Below are 21,267 nucleotides of genomic sequence, written 5' to 3'. Positions count from 1 at the left end.
GGGGGTAAGTTTAGCTATACAGTTTACAAAGAAGGTGTTGAAAGAGAAAGCAACGTCAGGGTCAGAGTGGTTAGGGTTAGGGCAAGGGTTAGCTTTGTCTCCGGGATTAAGGAGAGAGGAGACTGTATTCCAAAACTTTTTTGGGTTGCTGGGGTGCTCAGATTGAAGCTTGGTATAGTATGATTGCTTTTTGCAGATACTCAGCAGGGAGAAGATCAGCAGATAGGGTAGTGGGTCATCTGCAAATTTAGTTAGCTGGAGCCCTTTGGCATTGGCTTTTACTTCTAAGAAGCAGATGCCAAACAGAAGAGTTCTCAGGATTGAACCCTGGGGGGCTCCACTGCTGAGTGGTCTTTTTGTGGAGATAGCTTCCACTGTTTTGATTGATAGCATCCTATATCTGAGCCAGTTGGCAATCTAGTAGGTGATGAAAGAGTTTATTAAACTTTTCTGCTATAATTGATTGGGGAATTATTTCAAAAGCCATAGCCAGGTTGAGGTAGGTGGTATGTACCATTTTACCTTTGTCCATTGTTTTGGTGACTTTTTCATAAACGTCCACCAGGTTGACTAAGCATGACCTGCCTTTGATGAATCTAAATTAAAATGGGTCTAATGTTTGGAGGTTCCTTATGGCCTTATTGATTAATTCCATGACCATTCATTCTATGGCTTTGCTTATGACGCTGGTCAGACTTCTGGGTCTGCAGTTGCCTGGGTCCATGAAAGGTCCTCCCTTAAGCAGGGGAATAACTGTTGCTATTCTCCATTCACTGGTTACAAAACCCATATGGAAGCTATGGTACTGTTAGGGATGTGGCTAAATCATGTTTCCTGTTATTCAAGATGAAATCCTGGGATACTGTCAGGATCCATTGATAGAGTAGTTTTAGCTTTTGATAGCACTTTCAGGATTTGATCTTTTCCTACTGCTGGTAGCAAGGCAGTGTCAGATATTTCATGTGAGATGGGAGAGGGTAAAGTTTGAGCTGAATTTACCAGCCATTAGGTTAGCTATATCTTTAGCTTTGGTGTAGGTATCATCATTTATAATCAGCTCAATACACTGTTGCATTGTGCTCCTGAGATTACAAACATAACTAAAAAATGTCTTGGGACTGTCCTTTGCTTTGCTTGCTGTTTTCACCTCAAACTTGGCTTTGATAGATTTAATTAAGCACTTGAGTTGCTTGTTTAATTTAATGATAAGGGCTCTGTCATTCTGTGCATTGCTCTTCTTACTTTTAACCAATAATCTCTTTCTTTTATTGTAAAGCTTGTTAATAATAAAGTTTCACCAGAGGTGTTTGTTTTTGTTCTATGCCCTTCTCTTGTTTCTACTGGGTGCAACCACATCTAGGCATCTGTTTACGAACTGGCATAGTTTAGTGGTTTATATTTCCACATACTCATTTGAGATAACTGGGTTTGGTGGGAATTTGAAGTTTGCCAGTCTATCACTTAGGAGTAGGTAGTTTGTCTTGAAGAAAATTTGAAAGGTACCAGGAGCTGAAGTGGTACCTAGATTCAGTGCCACAGATGCCTGTGGACTGCTGAAACCCTGAAGAGGGCACATGTAGGGGCTGCAGTTCTATGACATGGTTACTCATTAACTCATTTAATCCTATATTCACTCTTATTATTATTTTTTATTACTTCTCTAGCATCTTGGAAGAGCGTACTCCTCAAGGGAAAAGAGGACCCTTGAGTCTTGAGACCATTATACTAGTCATTAACGTTGTGTAGCAATAAAAGTTCGAATACCACACACATATACACTGCAAATCATTCTGTATTTATTGTTTTGTCTGTGTTAAGTATGTGTAGTATTTTAAAAATACATGTTCTAGCCCCCTACCATAATGCAGATGGATAAAGCCCTTACTGCAATCCAGGCAACCCATGTTTGTATAGCAGGTACATCAGCTGGGGTGAGAGGGGCAGGGGAATGGGAGTGGAGTGACACATGGCTCACCCACCCTTAGGTGAGGGAAGCAGCTTGGCCTGTGGCTTGCGTGATACCCAGTGGGAGCTCTTGGTGATGCAGTCCACAGAGTCTGGGTTAGAAGGACATGCTGCCATTGCATAACAGTGTAAATCAGAATGGAATCACATGAGGAAAGCTCAAGTGCACCTCCCCTTAATTTAGCATCATTCAAAGCTGTTGCAAGGGTGGTAGGAACTCCAATGGTTTGGGGGAGGAGACTCCTATGTATCCACATGAGTGACGACTGTGACTGACTCTCACAAGGATCGTGAAGGGATGTCAGAGGCCTGCACACCTGTGAATGATTGGGCCAATTGGTCAATGGAACTGATGGCTGGCAGTGAGTAGCTGTGCTTTTACTTTCAAAGCAGTACATAAATACTACTGTGCTGAAGCAGAAGAGGTAAGACTCTGGCATTCCCCAGTTAGGTCTGTTCTTTGTGCAGATCTTCATTTTCTGGTTCTGTGGTATCATTAGTAGAACTGAGACTGACAGGAGATCACGCTACTAATTAGACAGGCTGGGTGGTGTACAGGAAAAAAAACAGAGAAAAGGCTGGAGCAAACAGTGTGTAGGTCTGAATCAGAATCCTAGAAATAATAAAAGATGCAACTTCTTTTTAATAAATAGACATTGTAATATGTATTTTGTACCATTACAATTTTCATAGAATGTATTGTAGGTTCCCTCTCTGCAAAACACAGCAGCTTAAACCAATCTGCTGTAAATCAATTATGTTTTCTTTTATCTGCTGACTGTGTTGCACTTTGTTGAAACAGTGGAAATGAAAACTATGTACTTAGCAAGGGTCTACTTCAAAACATTGAAATCTCATAACATTGAAATTCAAAACACTGAGAGTATAACATCAAAAACCCAAAACACTGAAAACCCAAAACAACGAAAACTCAGAACACTGAAAGTGTGCATTATAACATAGAAAACTACAGTGCACATGTAAATAACATCCCCTCCACCTATAACAACACCAAAGTAAGAAACAAACTTTTTACTAAGTTTCTGCAGGGGGCAAGCCCCCCTGCACCTCCCATGTGGGGGGCTCTGCCCCCCCATAAATTAAATATACTAACTCCAAGATCGCACTACAGTGGAAAAAAAGTTAATTTCCTAACTCCACTGTATTGCGATCACCATAGAGAGAGTCACCCTGGAATATCCCCCTTTGGATTTTAAACTTCTTATTCTTTCTTTTATGCATTTAGCATCATTGTTATGTTCCGCAGGATCTTCATAGACACTTCTCCAAAATGTATCTATTGATTCTTTTTTTGGTGGTCTTTCAATTCCTTTTACCTTACTTCCCAATTCTCTATAAATTTTTTTTGGGTCATCAATAAATTGCTTATTTTCGACTTTTACTTTATATTTATTTATGTACCTTCTAAGTTTTTCCCCCTGTGCTGAGATTTTTAGTTTATTATTTGCGATAGTGCATGATAGATCCTGATCTGTTCTAATACTGCACATTGCTTTTATCATGTCTATCTTTCTGAGTATTTTTGTTCATCTTTTCCATCTTCTATACTCTTCTAATAGTCACATTTCTTGTCTTAGTTGCTTTATAGTTTTTTTCTATTCGATAATTCCATGGTGGTATTCAATTTCTCCCCTTTATCTCCTTCACTACCTTATGTTCTTGTGGTAGACCTTTATCCATTATTATTTTAGCTGCACAGTAATATATTTTGTTTACTTCTGTTACATCACATGAATCTCTATGGACAGTTCTAATTACTATGTTCATTTATTTTATTAAACTTCTGACTTTTTGGGTTTTATAAACCTTCCACAGTCTATTTCTTTCATTGATCTTAATGTGTCTATCTATCTCTTTTAAGTCAACAACTCTTCTCTTAGCTTGATTTCTTGTAGACTGAAGGCACACTTTTTTTGTTGATTTCCATTTCCTGCAGGCATTCTACAGAAAGTTCTATTACATCTTCCTGTGGCACATTCTCTTCAATTTCATCCTGTGCCATCCGTTGCTCTGTCATATGAGAACTCAATGGCCTATTACTCCTCAATATTAACTGCGTCTGAGTTTCCACAGTTTCCCATTCCTTTCCTTATTGTCCAGCGTCAAATGGATGTTTATACTGTTTTTTTGTGGAAGGCTCCAAAATATCTTCATATGGCACCTGACCAATTGCTTCCTGTTCCACTGGTTTCCCCTTAATTTGGAGGGCCATTACTCTATCCTCTTTTGGTGGTTTCTGAATTAGATTTTCTACACTGAATCCTTCATGTTAGAGGTACTTCATAACCTCAATTTCTATTTCTTCAACTTCTCCATTACTAATCAAACAGGAATCAGCGTCCCTAAAGTCGTTCCAGGACAAAAAGAAAACCGGAAGGGGATATTGCGGGCATGCCAAGCACAAAGAAGGTAATGAGAACCGGAAAAATAACTTAATTTGGAATTTATCATCCTATGAGCTAACAGATACAGAAACGGATGTTTTAAAGAAGGGATTGTCATTTATACCTACTTAAAACTCGGATTATGTGGCGGTAATCCTAGGTATAAAGACTTTTACTAGAAACCTTATGTTGAAAATTAATTATAAGACTAATTCAGTTGTTGAAGATGTTTGTTCTTTTAGAAAACCCAGTGTGTATGTTTCAATTTTAAGTCCACTAGTAAATGCCTTTGAAAAGTTATGTATAGAGGAATTATATAGGATGAAGATTTTGAGAAGAAATGTGTTAGACATTCTAATTTAACAAGGGAAGAGATTAAAGCATTGCAGAATTTACAGAATAATACTGACATTGTTATAAGACCTGCTGACAAGGACAGGCCTATTGTTATACTTGATATTGAATGGTATGATTTTGAAATGAGAGCTATGTTGGCTAATAATGACTTTTATGTTAAGATCCATAAGAGACATAATGACCTTATGGTTAATTGTTGCTGGATGAAATTGGTGTATGGAGCCTTTGTCCATTTATATAGAAAAGGCCCTTAGACCTATATTAAATTTAAATACATATTTTTGAGTGATTTATTTTCTTTCATTCAGGAATATCAGTAGCAAAGGAGTGTGTTGTTGGTTACTCTTGATGTAGTGTCTTTGTTTACGGTAATACCAAAATATGTTGGTATTTCTGGCGTTAAACAATTTTTGAATTTTTATGCAAATTTTACTGAGGACAACATTGAGATGTTTTGTGTTCTTCTGAAATGTATTTTAGATAACAATGTGTTTGTATTTAGGGATGCGTTTTATTGGCAGAAGAATGGCATAGCTATGGGCACATCATGTGCCAATAGCTACACCAATGCCATTGTAGCTGTGTGGGAACAAGATTATATTTTAAAACGTCCCTACAGTAAGCATGTATTGTTTTATCGTAGGTTTGTGATGCTGTGTTCCTTCTATGGGATGGCTCTTGGGAAGAATTTCATGAATTTGAGTAATACATTGCCACAACCACAACATTTTTATGTTTTTCCTCAGTGATTTCAAATGAAAGTATTAACTTTTTAGATGTTAAGGTTATGACTGAGAGTACAGGTAGTATATCCACCAAATTATTTAAGAAACCATGTCATTGTAACCATTTGTTATTTCATAAAAGTATGCATCCATCCTATATTTTCAAAAATGTGGTAAAGAATCAGTTTTTTTAGGATGTCTAGATTGAATGTGCATGACAAGGATTTTCTAAATCAAACAAATGACCTTCTAGAAATTTTTGCCGATAGAGGGTATGAAGAATATAAAGTTGGTAAGGCCATAGAAGAAGTCACACAGCTAAGAATTAGTAAGGCAAAACCATATTTTTCAGAGAAGTGTGCCACCAATACTGAAAGGAATGTGCATAGGAAGGCAGGCAAGTTAAAAGTATCCTTGTATTATTCCAACAATGTTAACTTGTATACGGATGTTATTAAAAAGTATTGGCATGTACTGACTACAGATGAAGGATCAAAGAGATAGTAGATTCTCAACCTAAGTTTCTGTTCAAAAACATGAAGTCTTTGAAAAGGTAACTTTGCTATCCTAAAGGCAATGTAAGTTCAAAGCCAATACTAAAATTACTGTGCCGTGTAGCAAATGGTTAACCTGTAAGAATATAGATACTTCAGGTACTTTCATACATCCAGATCAAAATAAGACTTTCACTTTTAATACCTATGCCACATGAGTCTGCACACATAGTATATTTGGCTTGTTGCTTAGTATGTCATAAATTCTATGTAGGCAAAACTGATAGAGCCTTAAGAGATAGGATAAAAGAACACATATATCATACTGGCAAATGTAGTAGCGTCAATGCTTTAGCCAGACATGTTATTGAGACAGATAGTACACATAGTTTTAAATTCATGGCCACTGGTAGAGTGTATGGGAATATTCAAGGGGGATATAAGGAACCTAAAAGAGCAGCTTGAGGCTAAATGGATTATTCGGTTGAGAGGTGATTTTGGACATGGTTTAAATGACAAAATACCCCTTAAACCTATGCTAAAAGCTAGATCTCTGTTCAGGTAAAGAATACATATTTTATGTATATACATATAAGATTTCTTTTTCTTATTATTATTATTTTATTTTTATCTTTTAGGATACATGGTAGTAATGAAGTAAATGAATACACATTTTTACTAGAGTTGAACTTATATATGTGTATTTCTTACCTATGTTTGTAAAGATTTTTATGTTGTGTGGTGCTTTTAAGTTGTGTCTGTTATGTGATTAGTTAATTGTGTAGAGCATTAGGTATTTAATGGATTTTAGCTGAGTAGTGCATTACATCTGAAGAAGCAGTCTAACTGTGAAAGCGCTCATGTTTATTTGTTTTTAATAAACAGAAGTTTTACTTGGAATACTGAATCGTCTGGTTGTTTCTGAGTCCACTTGCTTATTTGGAAATGCTTACTTGGTTATATTCTGTGGACTTGGGGTCTGGCAACTGTTGGTGGCTTTTTGTTTTACTGCTATTCTTATTTTTTGTATTTTAAAGATTTCCATGTCTGGAATGCCTTTGCCTGTATTTCTCTTCAAATTTCTTTGGTGCTGCTCTTTTTGTATTGATTAGTTTTGCTTTCTCCTTTGCATAGATATTACACCATATTAAATCTCTTTCTTTCCCATGTCCATATTTCTTCTTCAGATGTCTCCTGATCTTCCCATTTCTCCTTACTTTGGGGACTCGTTCCATCGTGCTGTGATGTAGTCTGTGTTAGACTTTCTACACCAAATCCTTCACTTTGCAGGTATTCCATAACTTCACATTCTATTCTTTTAACTTCTACTTTACTAATCTTCTTTTCTGCATTCCCTTTTTGATATTATTTTATTTATTGTGAAATTTTCCATAGCTGGATGCCTTTGTCTGTATTTCTCTTCAAATATCTTTGGGGCTGCCTTCTTTATCTTAATTAATTTGGCTTTCACCTTTGCATAAATACTGCGCCATATCAAATCTCTCTTTCTTTCCCATGTCCATATTTCTCTTTTATACTTTTCAAAAATATCTAGGTTTTGTTGTTTATATTTTTGCACTTCTTCTGATGCTTCTTTTTCCAAACAGATCAAAGTTTCTTGGTCTGTATACTGTTTTTCACAAATCTGTTGTATTAATAACCACAAATTTTTATTTGAAGCTTCTGACAGTTTTTCTTGTGGAAGTGTTTTTCTTTCCTTTTACTTCTCTCAATTTTTTTATATATCTTGTGTCTGGAAATTATGGGCTTTTTGCATAATAGTAACAATGCATAATTTCTTTCTTATCCTCAATAGTCCACTGGTTCAGTGTGGGTGATGCCATTTACAATAAGTTCTGTGCCTTGTTGCATATATCCCTTGAGGTTAAGGACATAGTTGTAAAAAGCTTTGTGGTTGTCTTTTGCCTGAGAAGCTATTTTTTCTTCAAATTTAGCCTTTGAAGTATTAATTACCCCTCTTAGCTGGCTGTTTAGATTGGTTGGGGAGGTGTTTGTATGTTGGGCTTTGTTCATCCTGCACTTGGACAGGATGTTTTTCTTGTGTTGTATAACCGATTGATATTGTGATTCAACCAAGTAGCTTATCATTTGAGTTTGTCTTATTCTGAATATCATTGGGTACAGCTCGCTCTCTACAGCTATCAATATGGCTGTACAGGGATTTTGTAAATAACTCAGCATATGCTATGGTATTTACTGGATTTTGGGGTGCTTGGCATTTAGCCAAGGTGTCACTTAGTAGAGAGAGGTTAGCTTTGGAATAGTTCCTAAATGTTTTTGGTTTCTCTGGGTCCCTAGATTTAATTTTTATTTCAAGCAATACTGCCTTATGGTCAGATCTGATGAGTGAGGACATTACATTGGGTGAAGAACATCGCTTCCCCACGTTTATGAATATAGGATCAAGGATGTTTGTATCCCTGATAGGAAAATGGACCAACTGTTCCAGAATGTTGATATTAATGATGTTTAGGAATCACTGATCTTCTGCATTACAAGGAGCGTAGGATTCCTAATCTACAGAGGGGTAGTTGAAATCCCCCATGAAGATTATATTGGGTTGAACAATGAGGGACTCTAGTACATTGAGAAAGGTAATATGGGTTTCCTGGGACATGGAGAGGGGTCCTTTAGGTGCAAGGACATGATGTGAGACCCTGTTTATGGTGAGTAGCACATTTATGAGTTCCAGTGGGTCATACACTTTGTTTTTAATATGTACTGAGACTCCTCTGCATTTAGTTCCATCCTGTGCAGTAGCTGGTCTAAAGATGTGAAAAGCATTATAACCCTGCACTGTCAGGGTACACTCCATGTCTTTAAACCATGTCTCCTTTACTACACAGATGTCTACACTTGGCAGGAAGAGGCAGGCTTGCAGGGTGTGGGGTTTCTTGTTAGACTTATAGCACTGAGCAGTACCAGCTTCAGATATTCCTTGATAGATTCAGTTAAGTCAGGGGGTTTATCAATTTGGCATTGCCTAAAGAAAGCACTATGAAGGTGAAAAAGGACTTTGCCAATATCCAAACGTCTATAGGGGATAAGTGCAGACCATCCCTGGTAAATCAGCATGGTCTGTCAATCATGCAGCAGGGTCTCATATGTCCGAAACGGAGATAGTCGAAACACACAATATCCCCCCCTTTTTGACCCACAGTAGCTCTTGTTTAGGTGGTAGAGCAGTCGGAAATGTCGCATTTGGTGTTTTGTACAACATTCCGACTGTTCGCTACTTTAAAATTCAACATTCTGGTTTGGAAAAACTAATGTTCAGAGATTGTTTCAGCGACTAAATGCATGTATACCCTCATTCCTTACTTAGTCTGGTGGGGGAGACATTGGTGTGCCTCACTATAGAATCACCAATGACCATGAAATTTGACGGTGCGCTGGTTTGCCTAAAGGGCGTAACAGCAGAGGCACTGGATACAGTGTTACTATGTGTATCTCTGGATGGTATTTTAACAAAGTGTTTACATGTTTGCTGAGGACCCTTTTTCTTGATTGTGCTGTGCAGGAGGTCTTAGTGTTTTAGGAAGGTTACCTGTAAGTGCCTCAGCATAAGCAATTTTATGTGTAGGGTCATAACTCTGTGCAGTAAGCTTGGTGCAAGTGACACTAGCAACCTCTATAGGATTAGTTTTGGTTGTATGAGAGAGTTTTGCCTCTAGTGTTAGTGTATTTGCACCTCTCGCATACTTTATCTGTTTTATTAAGAATAAATGAGTTGTCACTTGTCAGTGTACATAAGGCAGTTGCTACAATGTCTCAAAATATTCATCCCAACCAGACTGGCTACAGAGAGAGAGTCGGGAAGTGCATATCCATGGCTGCTGATCTACTACGGAGGAGTGAGGGAAATTTAAATATTGAATAGATCAATAACACAAGGAACTTGATGAGTAACACTCAGATATGTGCAAACTAAATGTTGTAGTAGTTAAAAAAAATCTATCTAGACATTGAGTACTTTAAGGGAAACTTACACTGTGAGAGATCAGCATCTACACAGATTACAAGGGGGAATTATGATGAGAGATATCACCATCTATACAGATCACTCTAGGCGCTGCTGCACAGAGAGCAGCAGTTCTAACTAAAGACTGTAAAAAAGGGTATAAAAGGTGCAGATATTCAACACAGAAGCACTCAATTAACACAGTTGTGACAAAAACAATGTGAAAAACAAGTGCCAGAACAGTGGATATGGTAATGTTAAGTCTTAGCTTGCTCATAGGTTATGAGACAAGCATTGTACAACAGAGATTATTAAATAGCAGAGGAGAGTCAATTAAAAAAAAAAAACACAAACAATCCCCTGTGGCCAATCAAAAACACCATACTCTTCTTTCCTTTACACAATCCCAGGCCAGAAAATGACTCCGGTTCCCTCTGCTCTAACTAAAGTGGAACCAAGGCAGTTCTAACTCAAGTCTGTAAAAAAAGTTTAAAAAAGTGCAGATATTCAAGACACAAACACTCAATGCAGCAAAAAAACAATTGCTGAAATAGTGGATATGATAATGTAAGTCTTAGATTTCGCAAAGTTTCATAGAAACCAGTAACACTCTTCTTCTTAAGTAGCGTGGTCGTCAAACATCATCAAATGCCTCAGGCCCAGATATTTATTTATTTTTATTTATTTCACACTTGTTTATCAGGATAGTCTGACTGGCATCAGATATTTATTTATTTTTATTTATTTCACACTTGTTTATCAGGATAGTCTGACTGGGCAAGAGCCCATTTTCATTTGAGGCCCAGGGAGAAAAGCTCCAGTGACAAACTTCAAAAATGACAAAATTGCAAAATTACAAAACAATTTTAACAAGAAATTATACACTTCATGAAACATAAGAGATGCATAAGAGATACACAGATTAATACAAACTGAAATATATCACACTGTGAGCGCATAATAGTGCAAATTAATTAAAAAACAGGAAATATATACATCATAAAGTGAAGAAACAGGAACTATATACATCATGAGGTGAAGAGGAACATTGTTAAAGTCATATAATTGACATCATAGTATAAGCCCATCTTAATTATACAAGGGGATGAGTTGAATGCAGGTAACAGATATGAGAATAAGTAAATGCTTGGTCAATAGTTCAGACAATGCCACTGGATGGACAGTTATAAACATGTCTGAGAGGACACAAAGATTCGGGTGCATTAGAGAGTTGGTAAAAAAGGTTAGAGAGTAGCGTACAATGTAGAAGGGAGGGGGAAAGTAGAGAAGAGAGCAGTGGGAGAGGAGGAATAGTATAAAAGAGGAAGGGCAGTAGAAGGGATAATGAGGAGCAGTAGGAGGGAGGGTTATTGGAAGAGATGATGAGGTAAGGAAGTGGGAAGTGGGGGATTTAGAGGGGAGGGCTGTGACAGGGGATAAGAGGTGAAGTAATTAGTTAAATAAGTACGTAGTCTATATATGGTAGACATTAAGTGGAAGAAGAGTAAGCTAGTGTGAAGACAGATGAGGAAATGGTTTAGCCAGGAGAAGTACAAGAGCAGAGCCAGTTGTTACTGAGAAAGACCCATAACAGGTTTTTGAATTGGTATGGGTCAGTTGTATTTATGATGGGCTGAGGGATCTTATTCCATATTTTGGAGATGTAGTTGGAGAAGAGGGAGTCTCCAGCTTTATTGTTGGATTTGGAGACCTGCAATAATGATTTGTCTGAGGAACAAAGGAGGTGAGTGTTTGTGTAAGATTGAAGCAAAGGTTGAAGGGCAGATGTTTTCCTGGGTAGGTGTACCAGTCTTTTTGTGAGAGTGAGGTGAGTGTAATATTCATAAAGGGAGTCAGTACTTCTGCTGTGGCCTAAGTTGTAAATTCAGCCCACATAGAACAGTACATTTTCCTGGTGCCTGGTCTTAGCACTAGTTGGAATCTGGACCACCTTTGTAAGGTACAAATGGTCCATTGCCATCAATGAAGGCGGCGATAGGAGACATTGTAAAGGGAAAGGGCTTTTAGCCTATCTGCATAGGACATGTTGTTTTCACTCTGTATTTTCTTTGTGAGGAGCCTTTACAGTTACTTCAGCTGTTGAAGGTGTTTGGTCAAGTATATACCAAATGGCACATTGTAGTCAATTATTGTTCTAATGAGGGCTTCCTGAATCTGGAAGGCATACCTTTACTTATAAGTTGTGCCACACAGAATGCCTTCCTTACCAAAGTGGATACATGACAGTCAAAGTTAAGGCTACAATTTACCTGGGTACCCAGATCTCTTACCCCTGGGACTACTCTTAAGGATGTGTTATCAATGCTGAAGTTAGTAGGGGCATTTGTTTTCCCAAAGGCTACAATAATGCATTTTTTGCATTTAGCTTCAGGTCATGGTTCTAACACCAATCATTTGTCTAGTTTAGACCTTCCTGAAGTATATCTACATCACAGGGGGATTCAATGATAGCCCCCAGCTTACAGTCATCTGCAAATTTTGTCATCTAGAGGCCCTCTACATTAGCCTTGGCATCTGCAAAGTAAAGTCTGAACAGGAGTGGTCCCAACACTGAGCCCAGTGGCACAACACTAGTAACTGGCCTCTTGCTGGAACATGAATCACCCACTTTGACCACACGTGTCCTGTCTTCCAGCCATATGGCTATCCATCTAGTGACGGGATTTATGCCCGGTTCTGTGAGTTTATTTATAATACCTGAGTGGGGCATTGTGTCAGATGCCTTAGCCAAGTCAAGGTAGCAGTATGCACTGTTTACCCTCATTCATGCCCTTAGTGACCTTCTCAAAGTAGTTCACCAAGTTTAGCAGGCATGACCTACCCTTAATAAAGCCGAATTGGGGCAGGACCAGTGTTTGGTGGTTTCCTATGTCTTTGTTTATCAAGTCCATGATTATTCTTTCCATGATTAGTCAAGCTTATGGGTCTGTAGTTACCCGAGTCAGTTGACGTTCCACCCTTATGCAGGGTTATGACCATAGCTGTTCTGCACTCTGTTGGAATGAAGCCTGTCCAGAGGTTATGGTTAAATAGTGATCCTATTGGGCCTGATAGGTCACTATTCAAATTATTTAAGAGGCAACCTGGTATATCATCGGGCCCCAGTGATGCTATGTTTTTAGCTTTGAAGAGTGCTGTAGCGACCTGTTCCGGAGTGATAATTGGCAGAGGAGTGATGGAGTGTATTACCTTGTGGAGAACAGGGGGTGATTGAGGAATGAAGTTTGAGTTAAATTTATCACACAGCAGATTAGCTATATCAGCTGGCTGAGTGTAGGAGATGCCATTGATAACTAATTCTGCACATTGTGGGGTGTTGCCGTTAAGACTGCGGACATAGCTGAAAAATGCCTTATGGTTATCCTTAGCTTTAGAGGCTATTTTTACCTCAGCTTTCAGAGAATATAATAGCTCCCTAATCCAATTATTTAAACTAATGAGGGATTTATTGCTCTGTTATGCACATTCACTCCTATTTCTTGACAAGCTTTTCTTTCTTTCTTTCTTTTGTTATACAGTCAATTAAGACCAGGGGTCCACCAGGGTGGCTTGTTTTTGCGATTTGACCTGGGCTTATTTTGGTTCAGTACCACTGTTTCTATACAGCTGCTTATGTGATCATTTGGGGATTTAGCGTACTGTTCTACATAGGCTGCTCTGTTTTCAGGGTTTGGGGTTCTTGAAATCTAGCAATGCCATAGCTTAATAGGGGATATTTGGCTTTAGAAAAGTTTTTAAAGTTCTTGGGGTTCAGTGGGGGGTGTCTAGTCATACCTTAATTTCCTGGGAGACCACTTTGTGATCTGATCTTACCAGTGAAGACATCACACATGGGGTGGGGGGGGCAGTGATCTCACATATTTGTGAGTATCAGATCTAGGATATTTGTTCAACTGGTGGCAGTGCAGAACAGCTGCTTCAGGGTGTTTGTGTTTACAAAGTCTAGGAATCTTTGGGCCTATGTATTACTGGTTGTGCATGCTTCCCATTCAATAGAGTGGTAATTAAAATCACCCACAAGTATGGTATTGGGCTGTATGGTGAGTGATTCATGTAGCTCTATGTGGGATGTGGTGGTATCTTGGTTCATGGAAGGCAATGTAGCTAGCAAGAATTTGGTAGTTTTTTCCCATAGATAGTTAGACATGGAGCAGCTTTAGTATACCATATTGTTTGATCAATCTTGAGGTGTGTTTATCCTTTATGTAGATAGATATACCTCCTCCTTCAATTCTTTCATATTCAGTGGGTTAATGGAAGCTATGATAGGCATTATAGCCATGCACAGCTGGAGTGCTTTCCGTGGTTTTAAACCATGTTTCTGTAACTGCACAGATGTCAGCTTTCTTTAGAGTGAGAAGAGCTTTCAGTGAATGCAGTTTCCTGTTGAGACTCCTAGCATTGAGCAACAGCACCTTCAGCTTGTCCTGAGTATTGTTTGTTATCTTGGAAGGTTTTGTCTGTTTGGCAATGCCTAAAAAAGCCAGAATAGGGCTGGATAATGTTTTAGCCAATATTTGAATGCCTAGAGGCGATAGGGGAGACCGTCCCAGGCAAATCAGTGTGGTCTGTCGACCATGTCCTCCCAGGCTGACAAATTCTGGACCCATATGGGATGTTACCAGTAGCTAAGCCAATTGTTAAAGCCTATCATTTTCTGTCTGTATTATAGCATCATCTTTAGAGATGGCAGAATGCTGCTCAATGTTAGGCTCATACCTGCCTGTGACACATATTCTTAGAGTTCAATCATGTCTCTCTTCATGTTGTCCAGGGAGGTACGTCTCAGGTCATTCACTACCACATGGACTATGACAGACTCATACTGGTACTTAGGGATGTGTGACCTGAGTGCATGCATGATCTACTGGATCCTGGCCCTTGACAGGCAACTAACTGTAACCATCTCTTTATCTAGCCTTGTAAGGGGGACATCTGTGTGTCTCACAATGGAGTCACCTATGACCAGAATGTTGATTTGTGAACTGTTTCACCTTATGGGCTTGGTAGTTGAGACATGATGAGATGTGGCTGTTTGTGTTGTATTGGTATGTGCCTTGTTTATATGAATGTGGGGCTTCTGATGACTGTGCCTGTGAGGCCTTTGAGGCTTAGGAAGATATATTTGAGAACCTCCACATATGTAAGTTTAAGTTGGTGGTCTTTAGTGAGTGTAGTGAGTGGTGTTTGTGAGTTATTGACAACCTGTTTGGTGTATTTAGTGTCTGTATGTGAGAATGTGTATGCACATATCTCACATTCTGTATTTGTCTGTTTAAGAATTAAGTGGTTGCCAGTGTGCATGAGGCAATTGCTACATTGCCTCAGGATACCCATGTCCACTAAGATGGAAACAGAGATGGTAGGAAAGCACCCATCCATGGATGCTAGTCCTAGTATACCTACAAGGTATATGAGTGGTGGCTGTATATAAATGGAACAAGGTGGGGGGTGCCTGCTTGCTGTAAGTTCAGCTGACCTAGTCTGCAATGCTGCCCAGCACCAAAATTAGCTGCTCACTGCACAGTGATAGTCCTGGGTGCTAAAATGAAGTAATACTAACTAAACAATTCCTAGCTGAATGCGTAAGTGCTGCTGACTGTGCAAACTTGTCACTTAGTGAGTGCCACAGAACTGAGATAAAGTTCTAAGACAGTTTTATGGGGAAATTTCAATTTTTGGCATTTGCCTATATACAGCACACCTTAAATATGCTTAGAAAAAAAAACAAATTTAACGCTACCTAAGCCCACAGGCCAATCAGATAAGCACACAATAAGTTCTAAACCAGTAATTTCCAGTTCAGATGAGTGACATCAGCTCTCTCCTGCTGAAAGAATTCAGACTTATACTCTCTTAATATAAAATGACTGGTTAGGAGGCCAAATGTTGGAAACAACAAACAGATGAATAAGCCAAGACTCGAGCAAATAACAGGCTCATATACTCTCAGAAAAAAACAAGTTTAACACTACTTTATCCCATTGGCCAATCTAATAAGCACACAGTAAGGTTTGTACCAGCAATTCCCATCTCAGATGAGTGAAATCAGCCCTCTCCTGTCTCAACAGTGCAGACTTATACTCTCTTAATGTAAAATGACTGGTTAGGAGGCCAAGTGCTGGAAACAGCAAACAGATGACTGAAACTAGCTTTACAATTCAACTAGTACTCTGTAGTTATTTAGAACAGCAGCCTTACAGCAGAATGAAAAACAGGTGGGATCTTCAAAAAAGTGTAGAAAAACAATTAAATGATGTGACAGACTTTCACAGTGGATGAGAATAAACAGTGCACGTGCAAATGTATACTTATATTTGTTTTCTTAGCATTGGATGGCTTCTGAAGCTTGTAAAATCACTCATCACTCAAAAGTATCTGGTATTGTCACCAGATGATGAACTACTCTAGGTAAATAAACCTGTCCTTTACAGACCCACCAAACAAAGAACCACCCAAAGGTCATTCATGAACTGATTCTCCACGTTCACTGGAAAGTCCAAGAGGCAGAGACAGGACTGACGCCCAAGGGTAATGCCAGTATCTGACATCCAAGCAGCTTCATCAGCAGTACTATGCATGACATGGGTGGACTGATTGATGATGGAAGCTGAAGTTACTAAGCAGGAAAAGAGTTTTGTTTTGGCTTCCAAGTCTGGCATAACTTCCAGAGTCTTGTGCATTTCATCTAAGTCCCTTTGGATCCTTAGGATATGAATCTGGTAGTTTAGTACCATGTTAAAAAAGTACAGGGTGTGAACACCTCCTTCCCAATTCATCTAAGGATCACTGTTCTCAAATAGGAGGGTAAATGTTCTTAGTCTGAGGCTCATATGACTCCTTCAATGTGGCAACTACCATCAGAGTCCACCGGGTTTTGAACCCAGCTGGGAGTATCCTTGAGTGGATGTAAAATTTTGTTGGACCTTTTGGGGATTGGGGCCACCACACCCAGTTTTTTAAAAACATTCTCTAATACCAGTGTAATCATCTTATCTGTAGGTGGAACTACACAAGTGGTAATCATGGGTGAGATGAGGGCCTTCACCAGGATATATTTAGAATCAGAGGGGACATCTTGTGACTAGTTTATTCTAACCCTGATTAATTTTAATATGTCCACAAATTTAGGGTCATCATAAGAATCAGTCTCTGGATGCTCATCATTGTCAGGGATGTCCATGTGCTTCATCTTACATGTAGCCTTCCTGCTCTTACCTGGGTGGGGAGAGTCCAAAGTGAGGGAAGACTGTGCCACTGACAAATGCAAGCCATAATGTGAAGGTCTTGTGATTCCTCTTTCCGGGAAAGGAATGGAAAGCAATGCTGATCCAGGACCAGGATTGCTGTAATTCTATGATGTGATTATATCCCATGTCTTTTATTTTCTGCTCAACAAACAGTATGTGCCTGAGTGTGTGTGCATGTGTGTGTGTGTGTGTGTGTGTGTGTGTGTGTGTGTGTGTGTGTGTGTGTGTGTGTGTGTGTGTGTGTGTGTGTGTGTGTGTGTGTGTGTGTGTGTGTGTGTGTGTGTGTGTGTGTGTGTGTGTGTGTGTGTGTGTGTGTGTGTGTGTGTGTGTGTGTGTGTGTGTGTGTGTGTGTGTGTGTGTGCCTGTGTGTGTGTGTGCACATTTGTCTGTGAATATGTTTTGTGTGTGTGTGTGTGTGTGTGTGTGTGTGTGTGTGTGTGTGTGTGTGTGTGTGTGTGTGTGTGTGTGTGTGTGTGTGTATGATCAGTCAGTTCTGTAAGGGTGAGTTGTCATTCAGTTAGTCAATGCAGCTGGTCACTCAGTATGCCTTTGAGTTACTGCTGGGAAGTACTGCCTGCATTTCATTTTTAAGTGTGAGGAGTAAATTGTAAGGACTAAAACTGCAATCCACAGGAAGGCACAACTACTGGTGCACACAGGGGAGTATATATATTAAGTGCAAGGCTGAATTACCTTGGAGCATTCCACATTACTCAGAGGTACTGTAATCTACAGGTGCATGCAGGAGAATATATACTAAATACAAGGCTGCAGTACCTCAGGGTGGTCTTATTTCTCACTGGTACAGCCATCTTGGAATTAGTATGTATAAGTAGTAAGTCTGGGGGCAATTTGATGCCAGTACTGCAAGGTGCAGAGTTCACTGTCTATTTGATATTTACATTTTAAGTTTCATACTGGTAGGACTGACAGTTTAGGGTCTCACACTTCTGACTAGGGGAAAGGATTGCCCCTATTCTGCCAATTCTTTATTCTACTATCCATTCTGCTTGGAGAATCTGTGTGCTTGAATATATTGGCTAGTAATTTCCTATGAACCTATAAATAACCTTTAATACATAACTATATTGAATGTTGGCTCATTATCTCCTAGTGTGTATGTTTCTTCTTTTTTTTAACAAGAAACATCTTTACTAAATTATCACATATGACTTAGGCAATCTTACATTTATATAAATGAAAATAAACCATACCTACACAATCTCATTTGCAAACATTCTACATTACAAACTATGCCAACACAACTGTAGTTGCAAACATTATACATCACTTATAATATATCCAGTCATTGCCAGTTAACCATTACATAGATCATTCAAATCCTGCCTTCCTTTAAACCCCGTTCCTCCTCTGCATGTATTGATCCCAGAATTCCCATTTTTACTATGTAATTTGCTCCTACCCTTTTCTAAAGATCCCAATTCCATTTGTTTTATCTCTGTTACTATCTTTGCTACTTCTAGTTAAGTTGGTTTAGACTTTGATTTACATTTTCTAGTAACTGCCTTTTTTCCGATTCTGTATCATACCTCAAAAAATGTTTTCCTTAGTTACATCAATTTGCTCACCCTGCATCTCTGACAGAGCAGTCTGCAGGGAATCTTTAGTCTGCCAACTCATTACACTCCCAGAAAATATGTTCCCAGTTAACCTCTTTCTTCCCCATCACACCTCCAACATTTGCTGTCTACCTGAGGAAAAAATGATGGAGTCTACTTGGGGTATAAAAATAGGGTCTATGTCAGAACAACGAAAACGCAAAGTCTCAAACTCAAAATTGGTATTGTGGGGGGCTGTGCCCCCCCCCCGCTAAATATATATTTCTACTCCGAGATCGCACTACAGTGAGAAATGGGCAAATATTCTGATCTTCACTCTACTGCGATCCCAAAATACCAATTTCGAGTTTCTGATTATTCGCTCATGTGAGCGTTCGAGAGTTTGCATTTTCATCGTTCTGAAGTAGACCCTAAAAATACTTATGCAAACACATCCAAAAAAAGATCCTAAATTGTCTAGACTTTGTTGCATATTTGGAAGATTCTTAAATCTTCCTGATCTGCTTTTTGGCACAAGCATTAGTCTAGCCATACTGAATTGATCAAAATATTGATCAAAATAAGTAATTCACTTCAATTAAAAAATGTAGACCTCTATTAACACATATAACTATAAATTCATGATACATCTTAATCTGAATTGTGCAAATACCATACATTCTGGTTGCTTTATTGTTAAGTCAATTAAGAATGCTTTTTCATATTTTTCCCTATGTAAACTTTTCTGTGGAAGTTTTATCCCCTGACCTCCTTTCCCAATATCTAGCTTCATTAAATACTATAGTTAATACTAGCACTACGGTATAGTGGGATAAAGATTTGACTATGACCTAGACAGAATGGGATTGATTAGCGTTTGCAGCTGAAGAGGTGGGTCCAGGAAAAGAATAAGGGGCTAAGCCTTCTTTTTTCTGTTTAGGTGGGATGAGATGCATTCCTTAGAATTTATGCCTTGTCTGAGTTTCTCTGTGGAGACCTGGAGAGTACAAAGCCAAGAGAGGCATTTGCCTCAGGGTGGGCTGTGCAATCTACAGGTTTTCTTCACTTGTAGAAATAAGTGACAGTTCTATGCAATGTCCATTGCATGCCCAACCCTTCAGAAGTATCATTAGGCATACATAAGGAAACATGGTCAAGTAAAAAAAATGCTCTTTCATGTGGATAATGGAACCACTCCTTCATGCTTGGTATCACTAAGGGAGTGGATGGTAAATAGGTTCATAGGTTCATAGGTGTTTACTCGGCTAACAACTACAAGGGCCTTTATAGGCCTAGCCATGCATCCCAAATCTCTGACAAGTTCTCATACCATTGATAAGTGTAATCAGGGGCCTGGGAGATGAACCATTTATAAGCTGTCTGTGTTCATTAGCGACATAGGTGACAAACCAAGGATGAATTTCCTGTTCCCCTTCCAAATTCTCCAGGTTATACTTGAATTGGGTTAAGGAGGAACTTTGCTTCACATGGATGGGGAGCTTGTTCCAGAGAAAGTGTCATCTCTGGGATACATACTTGTCTTTCCAGCAGCTCCTATTTATATCACAAGTAAGGTTTAAGTCTTTAGAATGGGCAATTCTGGTACTGTTTGTATTGTGGATATGCAGGAGGTCCAGCAAAGTGGGGTCTGACAATGCCTTGTATGCCAGGTATAGATCTACCCTCAACAGCCTGTAGGAGACAGAATATAGGTATAGGGCCTTGATGCGGTCTGCATAGAACATTTTACTTACTCCCTGTATTCTTTTAGTGAGGAACCACTTTGGACATTCCAGTTGTTAGATATGCCTGGTTAGGTAAATACCAAAGGGGGCATTGTACTCAGTGATACGTCTGATGAATGCCAAATACAGTGGAACAATGATTTCCTTGGACATAGATGCCATACCTTTGTTTATAAGTTGTGCAACATACAATGATTTCCTCACTGTTGTAGAAATGTGATGGCCAAAGGCTAGATTACTGTCTATATGCGTCCTCAAGTCCCTGACTACTGGGTCATCTCTTAGGCGTGTGTTGTCAATATGATAGTTACATGGGTGGATGACTTCCCAAAGGATACTATTATGCATTTCATGGCATTTAGTCTTAGTCCATAGCTCTGCCACCAGTTATTTGTCAATGTCAGCCCTTCCTGTACAACATTTGTGTCAGTGGGGCATTCATTGATAGCTCCTAATTTCCAATTACCTGTAAATTTAGTCAGCCAAAGACCATTGACATTGGCCTTGACTTCAGAGAAGTTAATACCAAAAAGGAGCAGTCCAAGGACCGATCTCTGAGGAACTCCACTTGTGACTGGCCTCTTTGTAGAGGGGGACTCCCCATTTCTAACTTCCTGGGTCCTGTGTCTGTGCCAGCTGGCTATCCATTGGGTGACATAAGGGTTTGTACCTAACTTCCCGAGTTTGTCAACAATGTCCGAGTGGGGAGAAGAATGACTTTTTTAATTTTTGAAAGAGGATGCAGTTGCGGAGCGTATCACTCT

Source organism: Protopterus annectens, chromosome 2.part2 (genome assembly GCF_019279795.1).
Source record: "Protopterus annectens isolate FY-2018-M chromosome 2.part2, PAN1.0, whole genome shotgun sequence".
Classification (NCBI taxonomy): Eukaryota; Metazoa; Chordata; order Ceratodontiformes; family Protopteridae; genus Protopterus; species Protopterus annectens.
This window is presented reverse-complemented; position numbering follows the sequence as displayed.